This window comes from Podarcis erhardii (assembly GCF_964252035.2).
Source record: "Podarcis erhardii genome assembly, chromosome: 7".
Classification (NCBI taxonomy): Eukaryota; Metazoa; Chordata; class Lepidosauria; order Squamata; family Lacertidae; genus Podarcis; species Podarcis erhardii.
Genome location: NC_138511.1, coordinates 24,414,691 through 24,442,226, shown reverse-complemented (window position 1 = coordinate 24,442,226; position 27,536 = coordinate 24,414,691). Strand labels below are relative to the sequence as shown.

At 43.4% G+C, this 27,536-nt stretch overlaps 1 protein-coding gene across 5 annotated transcripts in view; it reads right to left on the bottom strand.

The window, feature by feature from the left end:
- The window catches only part of PRDM16 (PR/SET domain 16), a 447,195-nt gene that overhangs the window by 141,169 nt on the left and 278,490 nt on the right, over positions 1-27,536 (bottom strand). The window lies entirely within an intron of this gene.

The window sequence follows — 27,536 nt, the reverse complement described above, 5'->3', positions numbered from 1 at the left end:
AGATTTGTCCATCCTTAATGCAGGCAGGCAGGCAGGAACACACATGTTCCAATCTTGTCTGTTCCCATGTCCACTTAGGTTCTCTAAGGACATCAGAGGAACCCAGCTAGACTTGACCAAAGGTCCATATATTCCATTACCTAAGCCATATTCTAAACCATATTCACACTATGACTTTAAAGCAGTGTTTCCCAAACTTGGGTCTCCAGCTGTTTTTGGACCACAACTCCTTAGCTAGCAGGACCAGTGGTCAGGGATGTTGAGAACAGTAGTCCAAAAACAGTTGGAGACTTGTGTTTGGGAAACACTGTTTTAAAACAATATGAATCCACTTTAAGTCATAATTCAGTCCCCCCTCCCCCCCCCAAAAAAATCTGGGGTCTATAGTTTGTTAAGGTGCTGACAGTTGTTAAGAGATCCTCTATTTGCAGAGCTATAGTTCTCAGAGTTCCCCATGAAAAAGGATTGGTTGATAAACCACACTGGGAACTGCAGCCCTATGAGGGGACTAGGGGGGGTCTCCTAATAATTCTCAACAGTATTAACAAGCTACAGCTCCCAGAATTCTTTGGGGGCAGCCATGGCTACTCAAAGGGATATCATTGTGCCTTAAATGTGTGGTGTGAAGGTAGCCACAATCTTCAGCTTGAGGCATCTGGAAAGCCCAGCATGAAGGCAGCAGTGCAGCCCCCTTGTTTGTCCCAAAGTTATCCAGACGGGAAATGGACAGGTCCATCCATCTCCACCTGGGATGGAGAACCTGATCCCTGCCAGATGGGCCTGGTGTACAGCTCCCATCATTCATGACCATTGGCCATGGCTCAGAGTTGCAGTCCAACAACATCAGGAGGGTACCAGTTTGGGAAGGCTGAACAAGCAGATCCTCCAACTGTCCCTATTTTCCAGGGACACCCCAAATTTACAGAAGTTGTTCCAGTTTTTGATTTGATCTTAGAAGGTCCCGCTTTTCCTTTGTTGTTGTTGTTAAGTCATTTAGTCATGTCCGACTCTTCGTGACCCCATGGACCAGAGCATGCCAGACACTTCTGTCTTCCACTGCCTCCCGTAGTTTTGTCAGACTCATGCTGGTAGCTTCGTTAACACTGTCCAACCATCTCGTCCTCTGTCTTCCCCTTCTCCTTGTGCCCTCCATCTTTCCCAACATCAGGGTCTTTTCCAGGGAGTCTTCTCTTCTCATGAGGTGGCCAAAGTACTGGAGCCTCAGCTTCACGATCTGTCCTTCCAGTGAGCACTCAGGGCTGATTTCCTTCAGAATGGATAGGTTTGATCTTCTTGCAGTCCATGGGACTCTCAAGAGTCTCCTCCAGCACCATAATTCAAAAGCATCAATCAAAAGCATCCATCCCCTTCATGGATCACTGCCTTGCCATGGCAAAGGGGCTTGAATAACTCAGAGAAGCTATGAACTATGCTGAGCAGGGCACCCTAGATGAACAGGTCATAGTGGAGAGTTTTGACCAAATGTGATCCACCTGGAGGAAGAACCGGCAAGCCACTCCAGTATCCCTGCCAAGAAAACTCCATGGACAAAGACAACACACTTTTCCTTAGGGTGTCCTTATTTCCATTGGAGAAATATTGGAAGGTTGGAGTTATGTGACCCCCAGAGCCAAGGAAATAAGTACCTATACCACCTTGAGAAGACATCTGAAGGCAGCCCTATATAGTTTTATTACATTTTTATATGCGCTGGAAGCCGCCCAGAGTATTATTATCATCATTATTATGGAATAGGACGTCCCTATTTTCTTGGGAGAAACGTTGGAAAGTATGAGCAAGGAGATCTGCTGAAGACTGCCACTACCCTCAGCTTCATAGGCCTAAGCCATATTTATAGCTCCTTTGCCACGAGATGCATTTAGAAAACAAGAAAGAAAGCAATACCCAGTGTAGACCATAACCTAGTTCTTACTGAGATGGGTACCCTGTGACCTAGTTGTGCTAATTTCTGGACTCAGGCTGGAGCTCATGTGATTCAATGGTCCTCCGTAAAATAAACAAATCCCAGCACATAGAAAGCTAGGTTGAAAACCCTTCTCCCTGAACATAGTAGCCTTCTGTAGGCAGGGACTTTTTCTATCATTCCTACAGGCCAGACACAGCTTCACTATCTCATTGAGAGCTGAGCGCTTGAGGCAGCCACTCTTGGAAACGATGCTCTTCCATGCTCTCCACCAGGTCTCAAGTTGCATTCTTCAACTCCTTCAAGGCCAGCGCAACAAGGAACATTCCTTGCCTTTCTCCGTGTCATTATGAGATAATCTAATACAAAAAGGTCTCCTATTTTCATCTAGGCATTAAACTATCTACAGACAGTGCAGTCAAGAGTGAAGGTTATTTATGTCATGCTTGTTAAAGAAGTACCCCTTTCAACACACGAGGAACACAGTTCAACTGGAGAGATAAGGAAACAGCCAGAAATGTCCCTTTTCTTTTTCCACGAATTATCTCTTCACTCCCTCTTAAGGTGGAGAGGCCAGGCAAAGCTAGCTAGCTTTGAAAGCTAGTGGAAATGGTTGTGCTCAGAATCAGATGGCTTTCATTCTGATGGTGATTCACAGAAATAAAAGTGGCTGTTCCAGAATGGGAAATAATAATTTTTAAAAATGCATTTTTCAAGGTCAGATTGAAGACACCAGCCGTGTAAGAAGATGGAAATCTCAAATGCAGCAGTATTTTTTTATAAACAATAACAACAAAAACCTATCTGTCCCCCATCCTACCCCACAGTTTGTCATTTTCTGGATCACTGGGGGCAGTTTACACTGCAAGGCTCCACAGGACTTCCACAAAACCCGCATGGAGGCAGGCAGTTCCCAAACCGTATGGTACAGTGGTGCCCCGCAAGACAAACGCCTCGCAAGACGGAAAACCCGCTAGACGAAAGGGTTTTCTGTTTTGGAGGCGCTTCGCAAAACGAATTTCCCTATGGGCTTCGCAAGACAAAATGTCTTGCGAGTTCCTGCGGGTTCCCCCCCCCTTTTCCTAAGCCGCTAAGCTGCTTATCAGCTGATTCGCTAAAAGCCGCTAAACCGCTAATAGCGTTAATCCGCTAAGCTGTCAATGGGCTTGCTTCGCAAGACGAAAAAACCGCTATACGAAGAACCTCACAGAACGGATTAATTTCGTCTTGCGAGGCACCACTGTATATTGAGGGCTACAGTACCAGGTAAGGTTACTGCAGCCCTTACCCCAGAGGTTGCCAACACATGGACATATCCTCCAACAATTCTCTAATGAAACTAGGAATTTCTTCTTCTTCTTCTTCTTCTTCTTCTTCTTCTTCTTCTTCTTCTTCTTCTTCTTCTTCTTCTTATCCTGCCCACTCTGGGCAGCTTACAACTCATATAAAAACATTTTTAAAAAATAAATATAAAAAACTGCCTTCAGGTGTCTTCTTAAGGTTGCGTAGTTATTTATCTCCTTGGCTCCGGGGGGGGGGGGTGTTTGCATAACTCTATACCTTCCGAAATTTCTCCAATCAAAATAGGGACGTACTAAGGAAAAACAGGACATTTCGAGATCAAATCAGAAACCAGGGCGGCTTCTGGAAATCCAGGACTGACCCTGGAAAGTAGGGACACTTGGAGGGTCTGAATGGGCAGCAGTCTGCCCACCAGAACCTCTGGCAGGGCACAACATAGGAGCCAACGCCTAGGGGGTGAGTGGTCTTCGCCCCCCATAAAATATTTCGGGGGGGCAAGCCCCCCCCCCCCCGAGTTGATGGGCATTGCCATTTAAATGGTGTGCATGCACTGTGCCATGTGATTATGTGGGGTAGGGCATACCTGCCCCCCTCTCCAATATTTAATTCAAGTTGGCACTCCTGGGGCAACAGAAGGTCTCCATAAATCTCCCTTCAAAAATCCATGATGCATGATGGACTCTTTGCCCTTCCTAGCTCAGTTCCTGTTTGGACTGATTTGGTACTGTTGCTGGAGAGCTCTTAGCAATATGTCCTTGGGGTATGTCTATTGAAAATACGTGATCTCTCCAGGACTGGTGCTCCAAACACGAGCTAAGTCCCAATAATCAATGTACTAAACTTCAGCCACTAGAACGAAGTTCCACCTTAACAGCCATGCCGAAGATCCCCGAAGCATCACTTTTTCTACATCTGTGGGTCTGAAGAAGCCCTTTTGCAGCTGCCCATGTCACTAGGCTGGGCCCACTCCTCATAACATCGCTAAGACAGCTAATAAGGCTCCCGATGAATGATTAGTATGAATTTCTGCACTGCTAATTTCCGTAACTATCACTCTCTGAAAGACAGCTCAAGGGATTTTCGGGTGCGGGGTTTGCCTCTTGTCCCTGAAAACAGAGGGCTGCATTATTTGACAGAGCTCAAATCGGCGTGTCCGGTTTCAGTGGCCTAATGTGGGCTGCATTTTAAAATGATACAATATTTTGAAATGTGCAACTGCCTCGCTGATGCCTCCTGCTTCGTGACAGGCCCTCGGGGACTCTGCTTCCCGACTGAACGAGGCACCTGATGTGATGCCTCACTCTGGACATAAGACGAGCCCGGCTGGATCATAGAAATCATAGAACTGTAGAGTTGGAAGGGACCCTGAGGATCATCTAGTCCAACCCCCTGCAATGTAGGAATACACAGCTGTCCCAAACAGGGATCAAACTTGCAACCTTGGCATTATCAGCACCATGCTCTAACCAACTGAGATGATAGTCCATAGGCCCATTGTAGTTCAGCATTTTGCTCTTACCTTAGCCAGCCAGACACCCCTGGGCAACAGCATCACTCCCCCCTTGTGATTCTCAGTGACTTGTCGTCAGAAGAATTATGCCTTTGAAAGTGGATGGAGAATGCAGCCATTGTGGTTACTGGCCACTGAAAACCTTCTCCTCCATTAACATATTGAGTCCCCTTTTTACATCTTGAGTCCCCATTGAATGAGATTCCAGCGATTAAGAGCAGAAGTCCAACATTCTGTTCTCACACTGGCCAACCAGAGGTCCAGGGATCTGCAGTACCTCCAGAGTTGCCATATTAAAGATGAATCTACCAGATTCACAGTCCCTGAAACATGTAAACTGAAATTATTATTATTATTAATAATAATAATAATAATAACAACAACAATAATAATTTATTATTGGGTTTCCCCAGCCACTCTGGGCAGCTTCCAGCAAAATATTAAAATACAATAATTAATCAAATATTTAAAGCTTCCCTAAACAGGGCTGCCTTCAGATGTATTCTAAGCGTCAGATAGTTGTTTATTTCTTTGACATCTGATGGGAAGGTGTTCAACAGGGTGGGCGCCACTACTGAGAAGGCCCTCTGCCTGTTTCCCTTGGTGCTGGACCTCACACCCATCCTTGAAAAATCACATTTCTCAATCTTGCAATGCAATCAAGCATTGTGTTCAAAATACAAAGACTCATAGAACTGTAGATTGGAAGGGATCCCAAGCATAACAACCTACCCCTAGGGGCCAAGGGAGTCTTCCCCCCAATAAAATATTTGAAGGGGCCAGGGGGCCCCAAAGTTGATGGGAACTGCCATTCAAATGGGGTGTGGGTGTGTGCCATGTCATGTGATCCATTATGTGGGGTGGGGTTTGCTTGCCCCCCAAATATTTTATTCAAGATGGCACCCCTGATCCCAAGGGGCAGCTAGTTCAATTCTCTGCAAGGCATAGATCCCTGACAGATGGCCACCCAGCTTGGTAAAAATAACACACCAAAGGGAAATTGCTTTGCAAGAAGAAGTGGTGTATATTAGGAGAAACTTAACACTAAAATGCTGGTGAATTTTCATTCTTGGGGTGGGGGGGGGGGAGAGAAAGGGAAACCAATGTGGAAACATGGAGAACAGACCTGAAGACTGGAAGAAGGAAAAAAAACCCGAGAGAAACCTACACTGACAGGTTCACCATTAGCCTTACTCAGAGCAGACCCTCGGAAATCAATAGATGTGGGCAACTTATGACCACTAATGTTGATGGATCTACTCTGAGTAGGACTTGGTTGGCCTCATTCCAAAGACACACACCTCCTGTGTAGCCTTGAGAGCGATCTGTCTGGAAGCAAAGGACACCTGGAACTTCAAAAAGTGTTCAAACCCCTGTCAGACTGGAATGTAATTAGAGCAAGTTCAACAGCATCCTGAAGCAGCGGAGGTCAGAGAGCAAGAGAGAGAGAGAGAGATCTGGCAGAAGGACTGAGCTGGGTCATTACCATGGGGGGAGAGGGTAGGACATGTACGACAAACCTTTAAGTCCCTTAATGACCGCAAACATTTCAGTTTGGGTTCCTCATTGGAGACGATCCGCCCTCAATTGCAATACGAACCATCTTAAACTTAGAACCTCTAGTATTGATGCTTTGATAGAAGCCAGCTTTGTGCGATGCTCGATTTAGAGAGCTGCAGCCAGTGCTAGCCCTACTCAGAGTAGATCCATTGAAGTTAATGGGGGTGGCTAAGAAAGGTACCCTAATTTCAATGGGTCTTATCTGAGTTGAAGTTAGTGGGATACAAACAATATTTCTGCAAGCAATTTCACCTAATATACACATTTTTTAAAATGTACATCTTCCCATTATATATGGATTTTTGCATTTTTAGAAGGATTGTGGGGAAGGGGTAAAAACAGGGCCAGTGAATTTTTGGTGAGGGTGCTCTCTCTCTCTCCCCCCCCCCATTTACAAGTGACCACATTGCAGTTGTGACCAAGGGTGCCAACATAAGTAAAATATTGGTGGGGGGCAGGTAAGCCTTGCCCCACATCATCCATCACAAGACGCAACACGCACACACCATTTCAATGGCAATGCCTATCAACTTTGGGGGCCCCGGTCCCCTCAAATATGTTATTCGGGAGAGGTGAAGGGACCTCAGCCCTAGGTTTTGGCTCCTACGGTTGTGACATTTTGCTCAATTCTTTCTGTGGTGTGCGCGTAGAACTCTCCAACTCTTCACAAAGAAAATCCTCAGGAAATCAATCTGAACATCTCTTTTGAGAAATTTCAGCCCAGCCAGCCACAGTCGCCTCCGAAGACAGGATCGCTTAGAGAAATCGGCTGCACGCAATCTCAATATTCAGCCAGGTTTGTGCTGGAGCACCTGAACTAGAAACCTTAATGACGCTTAACTGTGATGAATTACTATATGATAACACCATAAATAATAAACAAACCAATTTATGCCGTGTGTACATTAGAATATTTGTAACTTGCCAAAGGCTCCCTGGGGCAGCTAACAAAATTGTAAAGCAGGTGCATAATGAAAGCAACAATTAAAACATAATTGCCCCCAGAAGCAATCAATTAAGTAAAAAAAAAAAATGATAACAAGGCCAGCAGGGGTTTTGTTTAAAGGAATCTGTATAGAAGGTCTGAGGAACTCATAGCCCTTCAGGTGTTGCTGAACTACAACTCCCATCATCCTTGTCCATAGGCCATTCTGGCAAGGGGTGATGGGAGTCGGAGTCCGACAGCACCTGGAAGGCCAAAGGTTTCCCACCCATGGTGAATAGCATACTGAATTATTATTATTATTATTATTATTATTATTATTATTATTATTATTATTATTATTGAATAGGACATTCCTATTTTCATCTAAGAAATGTTGGCGGGTATGAAACAGGATGCTGGACTAGGTCCTGATCCAGGAGGGCTCTTCTTACTTGCAAGTGGTGGATCAAAGCATCAGCACACATGGAAATAGTGTAGGAGGCAGATTAATATGCCAGATCTACATCCAAGACTGCTGACTCAGTTATTTTAAAACTCCAGTAATTGACTTTGTTGGGGTTTTTTTTGTTTTTTTAAATGGCATTAGCATTTAAATGGTAACAGCATTATAAAGGTGAAGGTTCAGCAGAATATGATCAATTTATTGAAATTTGCAAATGTTCCCTTTGAGTGTGTGTGTGTGCGTGCGATACGCACACAGAGACAGCTTTTCACGCTGCTGGGATTTTATTTGGTGTTATGTCAGGAAAAAAGTCTATAGCATCAAGTAGCACTCTTGAGTCGGCAGCTGCTAGGTGGAGACAAGTAAGAATTTTACCCTTCAATTTCTCACCCTCCTTCCAAAGCTTCATTTCCTTCAAAGCTAGTCCCGTGATTATAAAAAAAAAAAAACCCAGAGCTGATCTATTTGCAAAAATGTGGGGAGGCTTATCCCCCATTGATCCACTGCCATGAGAATTATTAGTATGCAATTATAAAAGCATATTCGTATACACTTACTAGTATGCAATTGTGTTTTTTTCAACTGAGCATTGGAAATATTTGACATGAGAATGCAGTTGCATTGCTTGTTATTATATTTTATGTCCTGCTTAAAAGATGTCAAATTGGCTTCTGAGCCATGTACAAGTATAAAAAACGAATGGCATAAACATCCAAATATAAAGACCCATGATAAAAATGCACAATAAAGCAATTGCCTAAGAACAATAACATATAAACATGCATTATTAGGATATGCAAAAAAAAAAAAAAGCAATCCCATCAAAATGAATCAGCAATTATAACAGAAAACTAGGACCTGAGTTTTCCACAATTCATGGTCTTGACCAGCTGGACTAATCTCAACACCCTTTCCGGCTTTATGGACAGCATCACATGAGAAGAAGCGTGGTGTAGTGGTCGGAGTGTGGACTAAGGCTGGGGAGACCCGAATTCAAAGCCCTGTGAAGTTCACTGAACAAAGAATGCCTCAGTATGTATCTGGTTTTTTCCCTCGGAGAAATGGGCAAGAATCAACCCTTTCAATAAAACAAAATCGTCTCACTGAGCAAAAACTCCAGCCAGGAATGGTGGATTGGAATTAAGCAGAAGAACTAAAACCCCATGCTTTGTGCCTCCAGCAATGAAAGGCTTAAAACTGGTGGTTATGTCCAACATTTTTCTATGGGACCATCTCCAGGCTGGTGCAGAACAGGGGTTAGGATCCTGGCTCTCCACGGGACATGGTCCAGCTTTGGATAGGGTTGCCATATTTTAAGAAGTAAAATTCCTGACACCCACAAAGTTGTTGAGCTTTTTTTTTTTTTTTTTTTCCTTAAGGAAACCACTCAAATTGTTGATAAAATAGTGATTGTAAGCTTTTGGAGCTGCTTCCGCTCTTTTCTTCCATCACATTGCCATACATCTGGATTTTCCCTGACATTATTATTATTTTTTTACGATATGATAATCTTTGTTGTCATTGTCCATACAGAACAACGAAATGGAAAAAATCTACATCAGACATTCAGAAACCAGCAAGCCTGCTATCCCAGCTATCCCAGCCTGGTTAACCCCCTAAAAACTCTGATACCCCATAATTAAATACAATATACTCTCATAGACACTACCTTACACTGCGTTTAAAACCAAAATTGCATTTGGGTAGAAACTGTTTCTCAGGCGGCTAGTCCTAGTCTTTATAACCCTGTACCTTCTTCCAGAAGGCAGAAACTGAAAGACATCATTTCTGGGGTGCGCACTATCCTGCGCTATCTCTGCAGCTTTCTTATGACAAACTCCACACCCGTGCCATTTTTGCACTAGAAAACCAGGACATGTCAGGAATTTTCCTGACGTATGGCAAGCCTAGCTTGGGATCCAGCAGATTTATGCTGGACCTGCTCTCCCTCCCCCGTGCTCCTCTGATAGCTGCCAATGAAGATAGCACACACTCCCCTGTATTTTCAGTGATTGTAGGGTTGCCGTATCTTGAAGAGCAAAAAAAGAGGACAGCCTGAGCCACTGCCAACCCAAGCCCGGGAAAGAAGGGCACGGGCATGCAGGGCCACCGGCGGGGACTGGCAGCAGCCACGGTGTGCAGAGCTGCCTGTGCCCCTCGCCCCCCCAAAACCCCCAGACATTTCCTTTAAAATGTGGAAACCCCCCTGGATTGGCATTTTGGCCCCCCAAAAGAGGACATATGGCAACAGGAGCCCTGCATAAGTGGAGCCTGTCCCTTCCAGCTCATCCTCACCCTTTCCAGCAGCGTGGAACAGCGGTTAGGGTTGCTCTGCACAGTCCTAGAAATTGCATACTAGATCAATAATCACCAGTTATAGTTCTATGCACAATTTTTTCTGAAAAAGGAGATTTTTTAAAAAAAGCAAATTTGGCCCAATGGAAAAGCAAAACTAAATAGGTACATTGCGTATGTTTGTGTGGCTGATGAATTTGCAAAGGTACGAATTTCTTTATTTGGTAAGGCTAGAATTGCACTAAAGAAAATGAAACAGGAGGCACACTCCTTATTCCAGAATGTCGCACATGCATTCAAATGCTTTAAAAAAAAAAAATGCTTTGTTTGAAATCCAACTTAGGCCACATTTTTTAAAAAATGTTTTTTTTAAAAAAAAAAAATATGCATAATTTTAAGGGAAAGCAAGACAGGGCACATATTAAAATATTTATTCCCAACAATCATGAAGTGCCCCATCTTGCAAAGCAAACCAGAAATGGTGTTTCTCGACTGGATAATCCAGAGTTAGGTATTTAGTTTGCAATCCTCTAAATGCTTACCTGGCAGTAAGCCTCACTGAATTCAATAGGACTTACTTCTGGGTAAACATGGCTAGGTTTCCACCAAGGTAAAGTTTCCTTTGGAGTTTAAAATTTTAAAAGGCTTATGTCTCATAAATCGCTGGATGAGACTGTGCTTTGCCCACTACGTCCCTGCCCGGCTTTCAAATGTGGGGCCAATTCCGTTTAAAGAAAAGTCCCAACAATATGTCACACCCCAAACGTCTAAGTCTTTTCTTTTGTTTTTAAAGCCACTCCTAAACTGGTTTGGAGCATTCATCTTTTGTCACTTGGGAGTTAAGAGAGATTCACACGGCCTGTAAACAAGGTAAACGACGTTCTGCCTTAACCACAAAATTAGAACCCATCTCAACTTTCTTAAAAATAATAATAATAAAGCAACAACAACCTCTGGACTGTTTCCTGAATTGGAGATGCTCTTAATATCGCAAGGAATCCATCTCAAACTTCTGAAACATTTGTCGCTACCAGAAGTGCCAGCAATTTTTTATGAGCCTGATGTTTTCTCGTCCTTACTGCAGCCTCCTCTGCCAGGAAATCTTTCCAGCTTCGGCTCATGTTAGCAGAGGCCCAGGGACCGTGCCAAAAATTAACTCAAAGTGTATCCTCCCCTCTGTTCAAGGAAGGTTCATTAGCGGCCAATTACACTATACAAGGGACTTGCTATCATATAAAGCTATGTCAACGATCCAAGCCGGCAGATTTTGTGAAGGCTTTTCTCGGCATTTCCCCAGAAAGGGGGAGACACACCCGCAAGAGGAGCACTCAGTAGCACTTAATAAACTTGGTCATCTGAGCAAAATGTAGCCAAAATATAGTGTGCACGCACTCACACACCCTTGCAAATTGCATGCCCTTGAAAAAGTTCGCAGCTGGGAAAAGGGACATGCGCATAACGGCCTTATATTCTCATACCAGGGATCACTGCCCACGCTCAGCCTGTCCTAGGATTTTATTTATTCTGCAACAGCCAGTCCTCAGGCCTATATACTAGTAGGGAACACATTCTCTGGATTCCGATCTGTGCATAGTTAAAACAGCATCATCCGCACACGAGTGGGAAGATATTGGCACACTTGTGGGACACACAATACATTTTCAGAAGTATGGAATTTCTTGGGGAGGGGGGAATCCTAAAGCAAGGGGAGGACTAAACAGCTCAATTATTGCTGAGCATGTTCAGTGAAGTCAGAATGCTGAATGATTGTTGCAGGGAGGGAGCAATGGAACACTGGGGAGGGGAAATGGAATGGAGTATTCTGGAAATGTGCATGGCCAGCTGAAAACTTGATGCCAGGCTGCAATGTTGCACAAGATCATGTTTCATTTTGTTTTCCTTTTGGAGATAGATAGATAGATAGATAGATAGATAGATAGATAGATAGATAGATGATAGATAGACAGACAGTCTTAGATCCTCATATAAGTTAAGGAAATAATAATAATAATAATAATAATAATAATAATAATTTGTCATTTTACTCACAAGAATAACTGAAAGCAATTTACAAATGCAACAGAAATGTCAAAATCAATTACAATAAATGTAATCAGTAAAACCCTTACAAGCACAAATGCATACAAACAAAAGGCAAGTCTACTACTCCATCAAAAGAGGCCATGAATATGTAAAACCCTTTGAACTAAGGGCCAAAAACCTGCGTGAAAACAAAAGTTTATGCCTGGTGCCCCAAACGAGACAAAGATGGTGCCAGGCAAACCTCCCTGGGGCCGAGCATTGCACAAGCTGGGAGCCACCACTGAAAAGGCCTATTCCCATGTTACCAGGCCTCCAATAGAGGAGAGGGGCACACAGAGAAGGGCCAGGTCAGTTCATATGGAAGGGAAGTTCATGGAAGGAAAGCTTCCTGTCCCCCTCCACTCTGAACCAGCCCCCATTGTTCAGGAGAGACCTTCAATTGTTCAAAGAGGCATTTTGGGTGTGGGAGGTACAGATGGTCCCAGAGGATGTGAAACTTTCATTGGCTTCCTTATCTTATCCCGAGGATCTAAGATGTTATCCCTCACGCATCCAACAATGATTTAAATAAGTGAAGGATTGCATCCAACATTAGTCCTACGCTGGAATTAATGGATGTGATTGAGGTCCATTAATTTAAATGGGTCTGCTTCAAGCAGAACTTAGTTTGATACAATCCAGGGACTTCTTGGCTGAACACAGATAGCAGAACTGCATGGGGTTATTTAAAGCTTTCATTTCCCCTTCCTTTTACATTTTTCAAAGAACAGAACAGAAATAGCTAGGGTGTGGAAGGGAAGACACTGAAAATGAGAAATCATCAATAAGCATATTCCTTTAGCTACTGTACAGCCTTTTGTCCAAATTGCACAACACTATGTCAGCAGTGTTGAATATCAGAATGACTGGAATGCATATTTTACAGCTTATTATTATTATTATTATTATTATTATTATTATTTAAATGCTATGTTCTTTTATCTAGTTTCCACTGTATTTTCTTGATGGGTACATTTTCTGGTTCTTTTAAACCGTCTTTATTAACTTTCCCAGAAGAATCTTATATATTTCTGCTGCTTAATGCTGACTAGCCAGCCAGAAATCACAAGTGTTTGACTTTCTTTTCTTTTCTTCTTTTTTAGAGATTCAGCAAATATTTGGCATCTTTCAAGTATCGTTTTTCAACAGAGGAGCATGGGGGAGGCAGAACCATCATCTCAACCACACAGATTTAATCCAGAAGGCCATCTCTATTAGAGGCTGCAGAACCAACTTTTAACAACAGAGGGCACCTTTATACAGTAGTTATATTACATTTCAAATGACTATACTTAAAAGATACATGATAATCAAAACATGTTCTGGACCATCAACGAAGCCCTTTTAAAAAATCCTGTTTTTAAAACTCACTCTCTGATTATAATATGAGTATGCTATAGGTTCTACTGTTAGGAAGATTTTTTAGAGTTGATTTTTTAAAGAAAAGTTGGCTTAAAATAAAAACCTGTCGATGAAGAATTAAACACTGATTTTAAGGGCAGGGGGAAATATATTTACATGCATATTCAATTCTGGATAACTTACTTTCCTTTTTCTTGATCTTACAAAGAAAACACCATCTTTAAATCAAACATGCAGAATAAAGGGCATAAAATATCCTACCCAAATACCAGCCCTAATTGGTACACCTTCCTGGAAAAAATCTGTGTCTGCACTTGCGATTCTAAAGCAGTAACTAATGTGGCTTTCCAATACTGCCACATCTGGCTGTTCAGGACTCCCCAAGTCAGGATTTGATGGATACCATTCTCACTGAAAGTTAGTTCACTGTTTTCTCGGCCTTTCCCCTTGCTACCTCGAAATTATGATGGCATGGAAAACCATTATCATCATTATTTTTAAACAGGGGGCATTAGAATGCAACTCATCTAACTATGACTATGCCAATCTAATTTCCTTTTCAGCTCCTGCATTCACTTTCCTTGGCTGGAGAATTGCATCGCAGAATTCGGAAGATTGCAATTTTCAAAGAGCCGCTGTGTTTCGGTTTGCGTAGTGTTTTGCATCACACAAATCACACAGATTTGGAAGATTTGCCCTAAAATATAAAGTGAATCAATTCTCTCCTCATCCGTAATTAAGACGAGTGCGCACACACACAAACACACAACTCCTCCATTCCTCATACTACATGCATGTTAGGCCCTCTCACCCTCCAGCTAAGCCCAACTGCCTCATTGAATCATGTCCTGTGTAATTCCTTTTATAGCGTTTGTATGTGGACTACCAACATGGTTTATTCTGAAGAATGGGTTTCCTGAAAACCCAGAATGAACCAATGGTGGTCTTCCGGTATGCTACTCTACAAAACCTTCAGCCCCCATGACTGTTTGCATTGGATTGGATGGGACAATGTACACACACGGAGGGCTTTTCTAAAGAGAAGCATTCAGAATAACCTTCATTCATGAAGAGTTTGTACAGGTGTGAAAATGACAGTCATTCCATCACATCAAATGCCCGGACAAGTTCTATTTGAGAAGAGCGGAGACTTTCCCCCTTTCCTTGTCAGCTTGAACACAGAAACCATTTGAAAGAGAAAAATGAGGGGTGGGTGGGATTCCTGATACTAAACTATACAGTGGTACCTCGGGTTAAAAGCTTAATTCATTCTGGAGGTCTGTTCTTAACCTGAAACTGTTCTTAACCTGAGGTACCACTTCAGCTAATGGGGCCTCCTGCTGCCGCCACGCAATTTCTGTTCTTATCCTGAAGCAAAGTTCTTAACCCGAGGTACTATTTCTGGGTTAGCGGAGTCTGTAACCTGAAGCGTCTGTAACCCGAGGTACTACTGTAGTTCTTGTGTGATTTCAGGGCGATAGGGGACTAATAATTGCTGAAAAATGAAAAATAAACCCCATGGATCATATCTAAACACACTTTGAAATGCCGTTCCATACGTAAATGAAAAGCAGGCCTGTAGACAGTCCTATAGCTGGTTTCATGGAAGTAACTCAATGGACACACTTCTGAGTAGACAAACATAAGATTGCCCTGTTCAGCTCAGTGCTCCTCCAAATTATAGAAAGTTCTCTTCCCATGCAAAAGAGGCTTCTCCTCTTCTGTCTAATTCACAATACAAATTGAAAATATCTCAATGGTTTTAGTGGGTGTGTGGTTGAGCCTTCCTACTTGCTGTGAGCTGGCTGAGGGTGACATGCCACTAAACATTTTTTTCCCCCAGCACTCTGCATCCTCCCTACACTTCCCGATCTGAAAAGGGCCAACCAGAGAAGCTGCCTCACCAAACCAACCCTGCCGTAGCCTGGAGCTGAGCGTGGGCAGTGCAGCTGACATGGGACAAAGTGGTATTGCAATAGTGGGCAGCCAGAGGATGCCCCATCAACCTTGGTGCCTGCCTAGGAAAGCAAGCCTAGAAAGGGAGACTAAGATTCTGTCAGCAGGTTCTAGGAACCTCATAATCTCTTTGTTGTAAGGTTTCAGGGATGGTATGTGAGTTTGTTTGGGTCTTTGGAGGAGTCAGGAGGCTGAGAGATGTCAAGTGGAAGAAGGAATATATGTCAGTATTTATTTCTTAGTAATTTGCATTCTGGGTATTATTGTGTTTATTTGTAATATTTGTGGTGGTGGTGGTTTATATATATAAAGCAGCATAGAAATGGTCTAAATATATAACCAAGATTATGCCTTTCCCTGGTTTTTAATTGAGGAATGGGAAGCCAGGGAGTCTGGTTTAACCAGTGCCTGAGATTGGCCTTTTATCTTAAAATAAAGTTGTTGGGGTTTTTTTAAGGCTTAAGTAACAAATTAACAATAAGCCGTTGCCAGGATCATGACACTTGGTGAAAATACATTTGGTGAGAGCAATGACAGACCCTATTTTCCAGGGACATTCCTGATTTAGAGCAACCATCCCAGTTTCTGATTTGATCCTGGAAGGTCCCGCTTTTCCTTAGGATGTTCCCATTTTTATTGGGGAAATGTTGGGGAAATGTTAGAGGGTATGGAGATGTCAAAGAGAACAACTACCAGACTTTTAGAAGACATCTGAAGGCAGCCCTGTTTAGGGAAGCTTTTAATGTATGATGCATTACTGTATTTTAATATTTTGTTGGAAGCTGCCCAGAGTAGCTGGGGAAGTCCAGCCAGATGGGTGGGGTATAAATAAATTATTATTATTATTATTATTATTATTATTATTATTATTATTATTATTAAGTTATCCAACCCCCAAGCCATCTGAAGGCAATCCTGTATAGGGAAGTATTTTTTTAAATGTCTAAAGTTTTATTATGTTTTTATATATGTTGAAAGCTGCCCAGAATGGCTGGGGAAACCCAATAAGATGTGTGTGGTACGAATAGCAAAATTATCATTATGGAATGGGATGTCTCTATTTTCATCACAGAAATGTTGGAGGGTATGCAATGAATTACGGATCTGTAAACCTTTGGCTTCTGGCCCCACCCACCACTGGTGCGTGGCCTCCGGAAAGTTGCCCGTGAGGGAATGCAGTCCTCAGGCTACAAAAGGTTCTCCTTCACAGATGGACAGCTTTTGCTGCCAAGCTCCTCCAGCGGTGGGAGAAACATCTATTGCTAAGGAGGTACAGTGGTACCTCGGGTTACAAACGCTTCAGGTTACAGACTCAGCTAACCCGGAAGTAGTACCTCGGGTTAAGAACTTTGCTTCAGGATGAGAACAGAAATCGCGCGGGGGCAGCGGGAGGCCCCATTAGCTAAAGTGGTACCTCAGGTTAAGAACAATTTCAGGTTAAGAACAGACTTCCAGAATGAATTAAGTTCTTAACCCAAGCTACCACTGTACTACAAAAAGGCCCCCTTCAAGCTTAGGACCTGACAACTCCACCTCTCTGAAGACATCCAGGAACCAGTTCCTGAAGTCTTCCTCTTTGGTGCATTTGTGTTTCTGCGTGGTTTTGTTTTTGTTTTCCCCTCAAAGGGAAAAGGAGACTCCAGAGGCCACCAAGTGCTTTACTATTCTTCTGGTTCCCGAGGTGAGATCATGGCTTGGTATCACATGCAGGCAGCTCATTAGCTGTCTCCTGGAATTGTTTCTTTGCCCAAGCCAGTTCCTTGCTATTATTATCCTCAACTGAAGGCAGGAGATTTCAGCTGGTTCCCTTGTTTGCCTAGTGATTTTTGGGGACACACACACACACACACACACACACACACACACACACCTTTCTTCTTGCTTGCTTGCCTGGGAGCCAGATGCTATTTCCCCTTCACCTAATCTATTCCTTTCACATCTCCCAATACTCAGAACATAGGAAACTGCTCAACAGTGAGTCAGACCATTGCTCTATCTAGCTCAGTCTTGTCTGCAACCCTATGAACCACCAGATGTTCCTGGATTACAACTCCCGTTCTCCCTGAACACTGGGCACGCTGGCTGGGGCTGATGGAAGTGCAACAACATTGTGGAAGGGGCTCTCCAAGCCTAGTTTAAGTTCATTGGGGGTGGATGTCCAGCCTCTGTTTGAAGACCTCAAGTGAGGGACAGCCCACTACCCCTCTAGAGGATGCACAAACTGTTGTCAAACTGCCCTTGGCATCAAGACGTTTTTCCTGAATGTTCAGTGAAAACCTGTCCTCCTCAAGCTTAAGCCCATAAAATACAGTCTCGCATTTTCCATCGGCTCTGCCCTCTTCTATCTGGCAGCTCTTCAGGAATTTGATGAGTACACTCATATCCTCCCCAGGTCTTCTCCTTGTCAGGCATAGCTAGGGTTGGAGGATAAATTCACCCGGTCCACTTTTTATAGCACAACAATCAGAATAATCAATGCTGGGCTTAACCTGCTGGTTTTGAATGGAACTGTCAATCAGATTATGCACACCTCCAGATTTTACAGTGAAGTTTCAGTCCCCCCCAAAATTGCACACATTAAAATGTGCAGTTTGGTACTTTTCTTTTTAATGTACAAAAAAAATGCACATTTTAGGGTAAAATGCACTTGAGAAAGAGACAAAGATGCATGTTTTAGGAGGGATCTGTACCAAATGAACACACAATGTGTCCTGTTTTAACGAAAAAATTGTCACGGGGTTGTCGGTGCACAGATACCTAATCTTTATTTGCTAAACAACATCTACAGACACTTGCAGTAGGTCCTCGGTCTATTTCAGCCAATTTATGCATCAAATTTATATATTAAAAATTCCATTTTGATGCACATTACATTCTATAACCACACATTTGCAAGCAATTTCTGTAGGTTATTTTCAGACTATATCTGTGTGTCTAATGCCTGCTCCCCCTTCTTAAAGTTCTTTAACTTTAAACCAAATAGAGACCTCCTTCAAATAGAGGACACCTAAGTCACCCTTGCTAAAGCATTTTCTGAGCTTGCCACACAACCCAGGGCTAATTTATCTCAAGGAGTCTCTGTCAAAAGGAGATGCAAAAAGGATATACAAAAAGAGGAGATGCAGTTTATTGGATATTAGTGCTCTAAATGTTTTTGTTGTTGGAGATCTGTTCCATTTAAGCACATGGATAAGACAGACACCTTTTAAAGGAATATTTGAACTCTTCTGGAGAGGAAAGAAAACGTATGGCTTTATTTTATTTTTCCAGCATCAAGAACTTGAAAGCTTGGCTGTGAGGTTCTTTGGATAACCTTGGCTCTGAATGAAAGCTTGCTCTTATTTTTAAAAGCTCGCTCTGTTTTAAGCAGAAACACCCTCCCCACCCCCACCCCAAAGTAAGGGATTCCCTCCTCCTGAGTCGTTCAGCACAGACAGTGATACAGAGAGGGCAGACTGCCCTCTGAAGTGGGAGAAGGAAGCTCAGCCGTGAATCTGGGCATTCATGCTCACTTTGGGTGGACAGGGTTGAAAGCACAGAGCCACCCAATGTTGTCTTCTCCCGCAAAAGGGCTGCCCCACTTATTCTCTCTCTCTCTCTGAAGCAGGGTCCGCTAACCTCCAGTGAGAAAACTACCTTGCAGACTCCCATCCCTTAACCACAGCTGCAGGCCTAAAACACTGCCAGCCTTTATTCTGCCATACATCCCGTGGCCTCCTGTCCTCTGAACATCCTGTTCACTCAGAGCTTTGATCCAGCCACATTTGCCAACACACCCCAATCCACACAACCACCCTGCTCAAACAAACCCTGCTCCATGCTCCTCAAGGGAGCCCAAACTCAGGGATATGTCGGTATCTCCGGGGACAATCACTTTTGCACAGTGATTCCAAGTGCTCAGAGGGTTTCACATACAGAATCTCAGTGGTTCTTACTACATCTGGGCAAGGCGAATCAGTATTATGTCCCTAAGTTAGGTGGGGGGTGAGGAGATGGGAGAGAAGAGGTCTGGAGGGTGGCAACACGAGAACAGGCCTTTTCTGTAGTGGCCCCCCATTTGTAGAATGCTCTCCACAGGGAGGTTCACCTAGCGCCTTCATTATATATTTTTAGGGCCAGGCGAAAATGTTCTTCTTCAATCAGTCCTTTGGCTGATGAATATCCTACAGCTTTTAAAATGGATCTCTGGAAAGTGTGTGTATGTGTGTGTGTGTGTGTGTGTTGTTTTGTGGTTTGGGTTTAATTATTTACTTGTGTTTTATCTTGTATTTTATTCTGTGAACCACCCTAAGATCTTTCGATAAAGGGTGGTATATATTTATTGGTGTTAGCCGCCCTGAGCCCGGCTCTGGCCGGGGAGGGCGGGGTATAAATAATTTATTATTATTCTATTATTATTATTAAAATTAAAGTTAAACAAACAAACAAAGAGAACATTTTTGGACAGACAAAGGGAAGTACTTCCTCACACATTGTGTAGTTAACGTATGGAATTTGTGACCACAATATAAAGTGACGGCTGCCAATCTGGATGGCTTTCAGAAGAGATTGGGGAAAAAAGAATATCAGTGGCTACTAGTCATGATGGCTATAGACTACTTTCTAGGGAGCAACAGTGGAGAGACTGCCTCCATGTTCTGCTTGGTGGCTTCCCATAGCCATCAACTTGGCTCCTGTGCGAACAGGATGCTGGACTAGGTGAGCCACTGGCCTGATCCAGCTGCAGGTCTCTGCTTATGTTCTTCTGACTTCCCAGAAGCTACCTGATGTTGAAAGCCCCGAGCTGGATTCAGTGGTCTTATCCAGCAAAGCAATTGGGAAACACGGGGGCAGCGAATTCAAAGTTCTTAGAATCATTTTCCATCTGCTGAATGGACACAGCCAGGCCTCTAATGGCTTGTGCAATGAAAATACACAGCTGATCCATCGTAATTGTGGGATTTCCCTTATTCATTCTATGGAGTCTTGAACCACTACTACAATCTATGAGTTTTCCATAATGGCTTTTAAGCCTTGTGTTGCAGGCTGTTTATGACACACTTGTGCTTGCTTTAGAGATTTGTTTTAATGCTGTTGGTGTTATTTAGAGAGGGATTAAATTCAAACAGGTTTATGGGTGCTAATAAATGTCTCTTATTATTACAGGCATTTTGATATAAAAACCTCATACAGGTACTTTCCCTGTGAACTATGTAGATTTGATTGATTAGGCCGTGTGTGCAACACAGTGGTTTATTTTACACTTCAGTGGGCATTAAATCTTTCGTTAAGATTAAAACTGTACTTCCTACAAGAAAGAAATCACTTTGCACTTATTGGAAGGGAAAGTTGTTTCACCCAAGATCCAATGGAAAGGGGAGAAAAACTCAGGACAAAAAAAGAAGGAGGAAACTGAGATAGTGGTTTTCAATTATGTTATTCAAGAGCTTTTGCCAATGGTTATTAGATTGTGTCTGTCATCCCTAATCTCTAGCCTGGAATAAACTCGCATAACATCATTGGCAACTCCAGTTAAAGAGGATCAGGTAGCAGGTCTGCTTGAGGTTCTGGAGAGCTGATGCTAGTCAGAGCAGACAGTGCTGGTCTAGATGGACAAATGATCTGACCTGGTGTAAGGAGGTGTCCTGCGATCCTCTATAGCCTATGCTTTGTTTTTAAGCATTTGCAGGTTCCGTTCCCAACATTGCCACCTAAAAGATTTCAAGAATAGAACCACAGCGTCTTAGAATTGTAGAGTTTGAAAGGACCACGAGGGTTATCTGGTCCAGCCCCCTGCAATGCAGGAATCTTTTGCCCAATGTAGAGCTCAAACTCACAACCCTGAGATGGATAGTCTCATGCTCTACTGACTGAGCTATCTACCAGTGGCGACTGGGACATTAGGGCAAGTGGGGCACTGCCCCACCAACCTCAATTATTATTTTTATGTATTACAGAACCAAAATATCAATAGCCACTCCCACTCAAAAGATGGAGTTCATATAATATAGTAAAGTCATGGTCCACCTCACCTCAAAATCTCAGTCTCAGTTATCCACAAAAGGAGAAGCAAATCATGCCAAAACTAGGCAAAAGACTTTGCTTTCTTACTCATATCCAGTCCAGGGTGTGGCCCTCCATCAGCCTCCACCTTAAGTCTGGATCTTGCCCTTGTAGAACTCAACAGGCAGGAGTGTGAGGCCAAAACCAGGATTATTTGGCTCTGCTTGTCAGTGGCTCTGGCTCCACCTACTGTGGGGCTCACTGTTTTCTGGCCCACCAGTCCCAATGGACAACAGTCACCAACAATACCAATACTGGCAACAGTGGTGCTTTCTCAAGCAGATCAGGAGGTTCATTCCTATATAAACATGATGCTAATGGGGCTGTGTTGAAGAGACCATCACAATAATGTCCTCCTAGAAGGTTGTCATTGCTGGCACTGAAATACCTCCTAGATGTAGGCTGAAACCAGAATAGAACCTAGTAAAACAGGACTATGAAACCTTTGGCCCTACAGATGTTGTTCAGCTACAACTCCTATCATCCTTGACCACTTGCCAGCCTGCCTGAGGTTGGTAGTAATTGACATCTAACAGCATCTAGGAGTCCACAGGTTCCCTACTCCTGCAGCAGAACCTAATCCAGTGTCCGCCAACTCCTCCTACTAACTGCAGACTCTGTGGCTTCAACATCACCTGACATTAATATTCCTGTCCCCTCACATTTGCTACATATAGTGGTACCTCGGGATGCAAACAGGATCCGTTCCAGAGCCCTGTTTGCATCCAGAAGCAAATGTAACTAGCGATGGCACGTCTGTGCAAGCGCGTGCCACTTTTCACAGCTTCTGCGCATGCGCATGACGTCATTTTGAGCGTCGGCGCATGCATGTGCGGCGAAACCTGGAAGTAACACACTCCGTTACTTCCAGGTTGTTGTGGAGCGCAACTCGAATGTGCTCAACATGAAGCATATTCAACCCGAGGTATGACTGTACAGAGTTTCCCAAACTTAGGTCTCTAGCTGCTGTTGGACTACAACTCCCTCATCTCTGGGTAGCAGGACCAGCTGGAGACACATGTTTGGGAAACCCTGATCTAGCATGATGGAAGATTCTGTGGAATTCAGATGCACGCTCATTTTGAGTCAGTCCCAATGAAAGCATTGTCCTACGATGGATTTTGGAGCCACCTAAAGAGAAGTTCCTCCTCAGTCAAAATATTTGAGGAATGTCACGTGAAGCCCAAATAATTTCATCAAGGCTAGCAGACTTCCACAACGTGGTCAAGTCAGGCATCCCTTGAGCTGGGTCACATTTTAAAGCCATTTTATCAGAATTTAAAATACAGCATTTGTGCTTGGGAGTTTTGATTCAGCCAAGGAGTCAGTTAATTACTGTGCTTCTTGCCTAAGCGCCTTGCGGAGCCTTGAAACTGTTCCCACGAGCAAGGCTCTTGGCTCAGGCAGAACGGACAGGCCGGCCGGCCTGCCTCGCAGCCTTCAGACAGGCCACCACCAGGGAACACATTGATGAATGGCCGGTTTATAAGGCTGTCATGCCACTTTTGCCCTCTGGGAAATGCGGGAGTCTCTCAAAACAGCTTATTACCAACCTGTGGCCAAGGCAATGATCAATCACGCTGATCAGATATGGCAAACATAGCAACTGATACAAAGAAGATGCCCGGCTGCTTTGGCTTGAGGTTAACATGACAAATGATAGCGGGGAGCAAGAATAACTAAAGTGTGTGCGTTTGGGAGGAGGGCTGGAGGGAGGTCAGGCTGGAGTGGAGCCCAACTGGCAAACCATTGTAGAGCAACGACACCACGAGTTAACAGCAACGCCTCAGCCCGCAGCCCCCACGCACAAATATTTCTTGCTTTGCTTCTATCAAAACAACCTACAAAGTATTCACTACAATTCATGAGGTGTGCAGGGGTTTTCTTTTTAAAAAAACAACAACACCAAAACAAAACAAAACCTGTGGGTAGCCCTTGGACCTTGGCTTCATATGTGCATTTTGGAGATGACATAGTTTCATTGCTGAACTTGATAACCCCTCCACCACCCAGGGCCACCACCATTGCTGACCAACAATTCCAACTAATCCAAGTGAGCTGAGTGAATTTGCACGCTCTTGCTTCTGGAAAACATGTAAGGAATCTCCAGAGAGTTTTAACAAAGGTGGGGCCAGAACCAGAAATGAGGAAAGGGATCGATTAATCTGTCATTTTTTGTTTCTCTCAGCTTCTCATTTTCCCAGCCCTAAATTCAGTTCTCCACATCAGGTTGCTCTTCTTCTTTTTAAGCCTGCATGGAAAATTCATCAGCCTTTCAGTGCAAATTTCTCCTAATATAGACAATTTCACATTCAGTTTTGCCTAATATGCTTTTTTAAACAATTTTCCCCTCACATTAACACGTTTTGTTTCTTGTTTCCACTAACATATGCATTTTTGTGCAAATTTCCCCCCTCATTTATGCATTGCTGTACACAGTATTTGGGCTGGAGAAAGGCACTGCAAAATTCAGAGAAGTGTGAATTTCAAAGGACGGCTGGGCTGCAAGCCTTACTATATACATACACACTTGATTTTCTTTGTAGGCCACATTTCCACAGTTCAAGGTGGCTTACAAAATAAAAAAAAACACATAACTACAACATAACAAAAGTAGTCACAAAAAATAAATAAAACATTAAAAATACACAACCAAACCGAATCATTTCCACATAAATCACAAGATCTAAAATAAAAATGAGGGGCAGCAATAACCGCCCCTCGCAATAAAACCCCAAATGCCCAAATCCAAGTCTGTTCAGAATCCTCAGCTTTTGTAAGCTGGAGTCAGTCAGGGCCCTACCTTCCCAGGCCAGGTGGGAAAAGGCCTGCAAGGCAGGGAGCAGTTGTTCCAGGACTCACCGAGGTCGTTCCACAACATCACAATACATGAAGGCAGTCCTGTTTAGGGAAGTTTTTAATGACTGATGTTTTAATGTATTTTTAATCTTTTGTTGGAAGTCGCCCAGAGTGGCTGGGTAAACCCAGCCAGATGGGCAGGGTATAAATAATAATAATAATAATAATAATAATAATAATAATAATAATAATAATAATAATAATTAGCTACCTTAGACCAAGTCAGGCCATTTTGCTCAGTGCTATTTACATTGCCTGGCAGTTGCAGTAGAGGGTGCAGAATAGCAAAACAACAACAACAACAACAACACCTTCCCAGTGGCAGGGCAGGGTTCCTTAAGCAGATCCTTGGAACTAAGCAGGTCTGGACCTGGCCAGAATATAAACTGAGCAGTGGTTGCAGTGGGGTTGGGTGGAGAGATTTGCACGTAGACTTGCTTTGACTAGGGATGCTGGGCAATTTCATCTGGCCCATATTTTTAAGCCATTTGACTTAATTTGCACATTATATTTGTATACTGCTCCACGCCTGCAGACTTCAGACTCCTCCTCCTCATTTGTTCCATTTTTCACAAAAGTGTCCCAAATAATCGAAACATTAACACCACTTATAAAACCCAAAACAAAGCAAAATCCTAAAAAGCTCAACCCTAGCATGTTGCTGAGGCGGAGCTTTCTCTTCACAACCTTCCTGGCCCCTCCCAAAGCATTGAGCCCCACCTCTGGATTGGTCCCCAGTCTCTCATCCCATTCCTCCTCCCACTCTGACCAGCCCTGCCAAGAAGTCTCTATGGGGCTCATGACACCCACTTCCTGGTCCTTTGAGATGGAGATGCAAAGAGTTGAACCCAGGGCATTCGACAGGCACAGCAGCTGTCTGTTACCGAGCCAGTGTCCCTCCACACTGCAATTCGAATTATTCCTTGTACACCAAACAAACCAAGCAATTTCTCTCGCTGAAGTTCTTACGTTGTAAAAATGAAATCCAAAGCTTGGTTTATCAGCCATTTCACATATTACAAAATTCAGAGGTTGCCAGTCTTTATAGACCCCTGAGTAGATTTGGATTTTTGAATGAGTGTCATTGGTGCTGCCCCATCTGGCACTTCTCTCTCTCTCTCTCTCTCTCTCTCTCTCTCTCTCTCTCTCTCCCTCCCTCCCTCCCTCCCTCCCTCCCTCCCATCCTGTACCCCCAATGGATCAGTCTACCCCCAAGAAACAGAAAGACAGAATATACTTATGCACACACAAGTCATATCTAATAAAATTAACCTGAGCCTTGAAAAGTACATAGAGCTGAAAGAGGAAGTGGGCAAGAGTGTCACTTTCCCAACTTCCTCCTTCAACCCTATGTTTCCTTCAAGGGAGAAAAAGGTAACTACTTATCATCACTTCATGAATAAGGAGGCAGTAAGTACACGGGTGGGAGGGCTCAGAAGCTTGTGGGCACTAGGGGAAGACCTCAAGTGCACCCTATAAGTGCCACACTGGCCATCTCCGCCAACGATAGCAAATCTGAGTTTGCCACCACATTTACACTTGACAGGGAGCTAAGCCAAACCCAGCTCTCTGCTATATTTAGATGTATTCATTCCGACACATTTCCCATCCTGCCATCCCATTAAGCATTTCCAAGGTGACATGTGAGATTGATAAAAGAAAAATAAAACCAAACAATCCAATACAAAAGGCAAAACAATAGAACAGCAGAGAGCAGTCATAAGAGCAAAGCCATCTGCAGGTGTCAAACAGCATAGTCTAAAATACAATGTCATCACCTGGTGCCTGAAACTCATAAAGGCAAGTGTCGGGTGAACACCCCTGTGGAGGGCATTCCAGACTGGAACACCTCCACAGTTGCCACATTCTCCAAACATTCTGGACCTTTCCAAATGATAACAAGCTTGTGTGGGAGCACACACTCCTTAACGCACCAACATCCCAAACCCAGATTTGACTCATTCGTACACCACACTCCTAACTGTAGACTTTGGAAGAGGAGGGGATCTTGGGTAACCTAGGACTTCAAGATGCAAACCCAACAGTCCATCTACACTGGATCTCTATGTGGCTTCCTAAATATTTGGGCAATTGTGGTATGGGCCCTGCTAGAATCTCGATTTCCTTGTGATTAATAAGCAGCGGCATTGCTTGTTATGAAACGACAAGGTATTTAAGAGGAGCTCTGCTGAGATGCACTTCACTCGATGTATTTACTAAGTACATCTAAATACACATGTACGTGTGTGCGTGTGCTTGTGTGTGTGTGTGTGCATTCAAAGTTAAGAGATCTAAATTGTCAAGCTGCAGGTGAGCAGGTATAATGGGCCCAAATTCCAACTCTCAAGGGCGTGGAAAGTGCGGACACCGCAGTGCAACAACGCCAGACAAGCTCTGTCGACCTGCATTGTTGGTTTTTTTCTGGTGCTTTTAAATGGCAGGATCCATTTCACGGAATTGTAAAATCACAGGGCTGAGAAGGAAGCAGAGTCAATTTGCCGGGAGAGTTCCCTGTTTGGACTTCATTGGGAGTGTAATCTCCTGTTTAACAACAGCGGAGGAGCAGGGGGGAGTGATGTCCGTTATCTTCTTTACGCCTGGAGGAGGACACATTCATCACTTTATCATTGTATCTCGGTTGTTAACTCTCCGACACTTGTTAGAGGAGTCTTTTTTGTGCCTGTAGCTAAGAACTGATGCTTTTCTCTTTTCTCTTTTGGTTGAGTGGCTTCATTGGGGGGGGGGGGAGAGGGAGGGCGAGCTTGTTTGTGAGCAAAATTAACGAGCAAAAGAAGGTCCTCAATGAGACAATAATTTATTACTTCTGGAATTGGCAGGTTTTGACAGTGGAACTCATTTGATAATATATTTCAATTGAGAAAAAAGGACAAGCGAAGAAGGGTTCTTTTTCTAGAAAGACTGAAAACGTTGGTTTACTTAACATTCAGAACATGACACTTTGGCACCAAGTCTTATTTTAAATAAAGCCTGAAAACCCCTCAAAAGTTTACATTAAAATCACCACCACCACCACCACCATTATAAATTTAAAAACATGCAAAATTCAATTCTGCAGCTACATGGCACCCCAGAAATGGAAAACAGGATAGCCAAAATAATTTGCTAATTGTTTGTGTATCTCAACTTGGCTTAGGATCGTGCATGCCATTCAGAGAAACGGATAGATACAATATCATATATTTATACCAGGGCAGTCTAAACGGTATCTATTATCTGTATCTGTATTTATCTATAT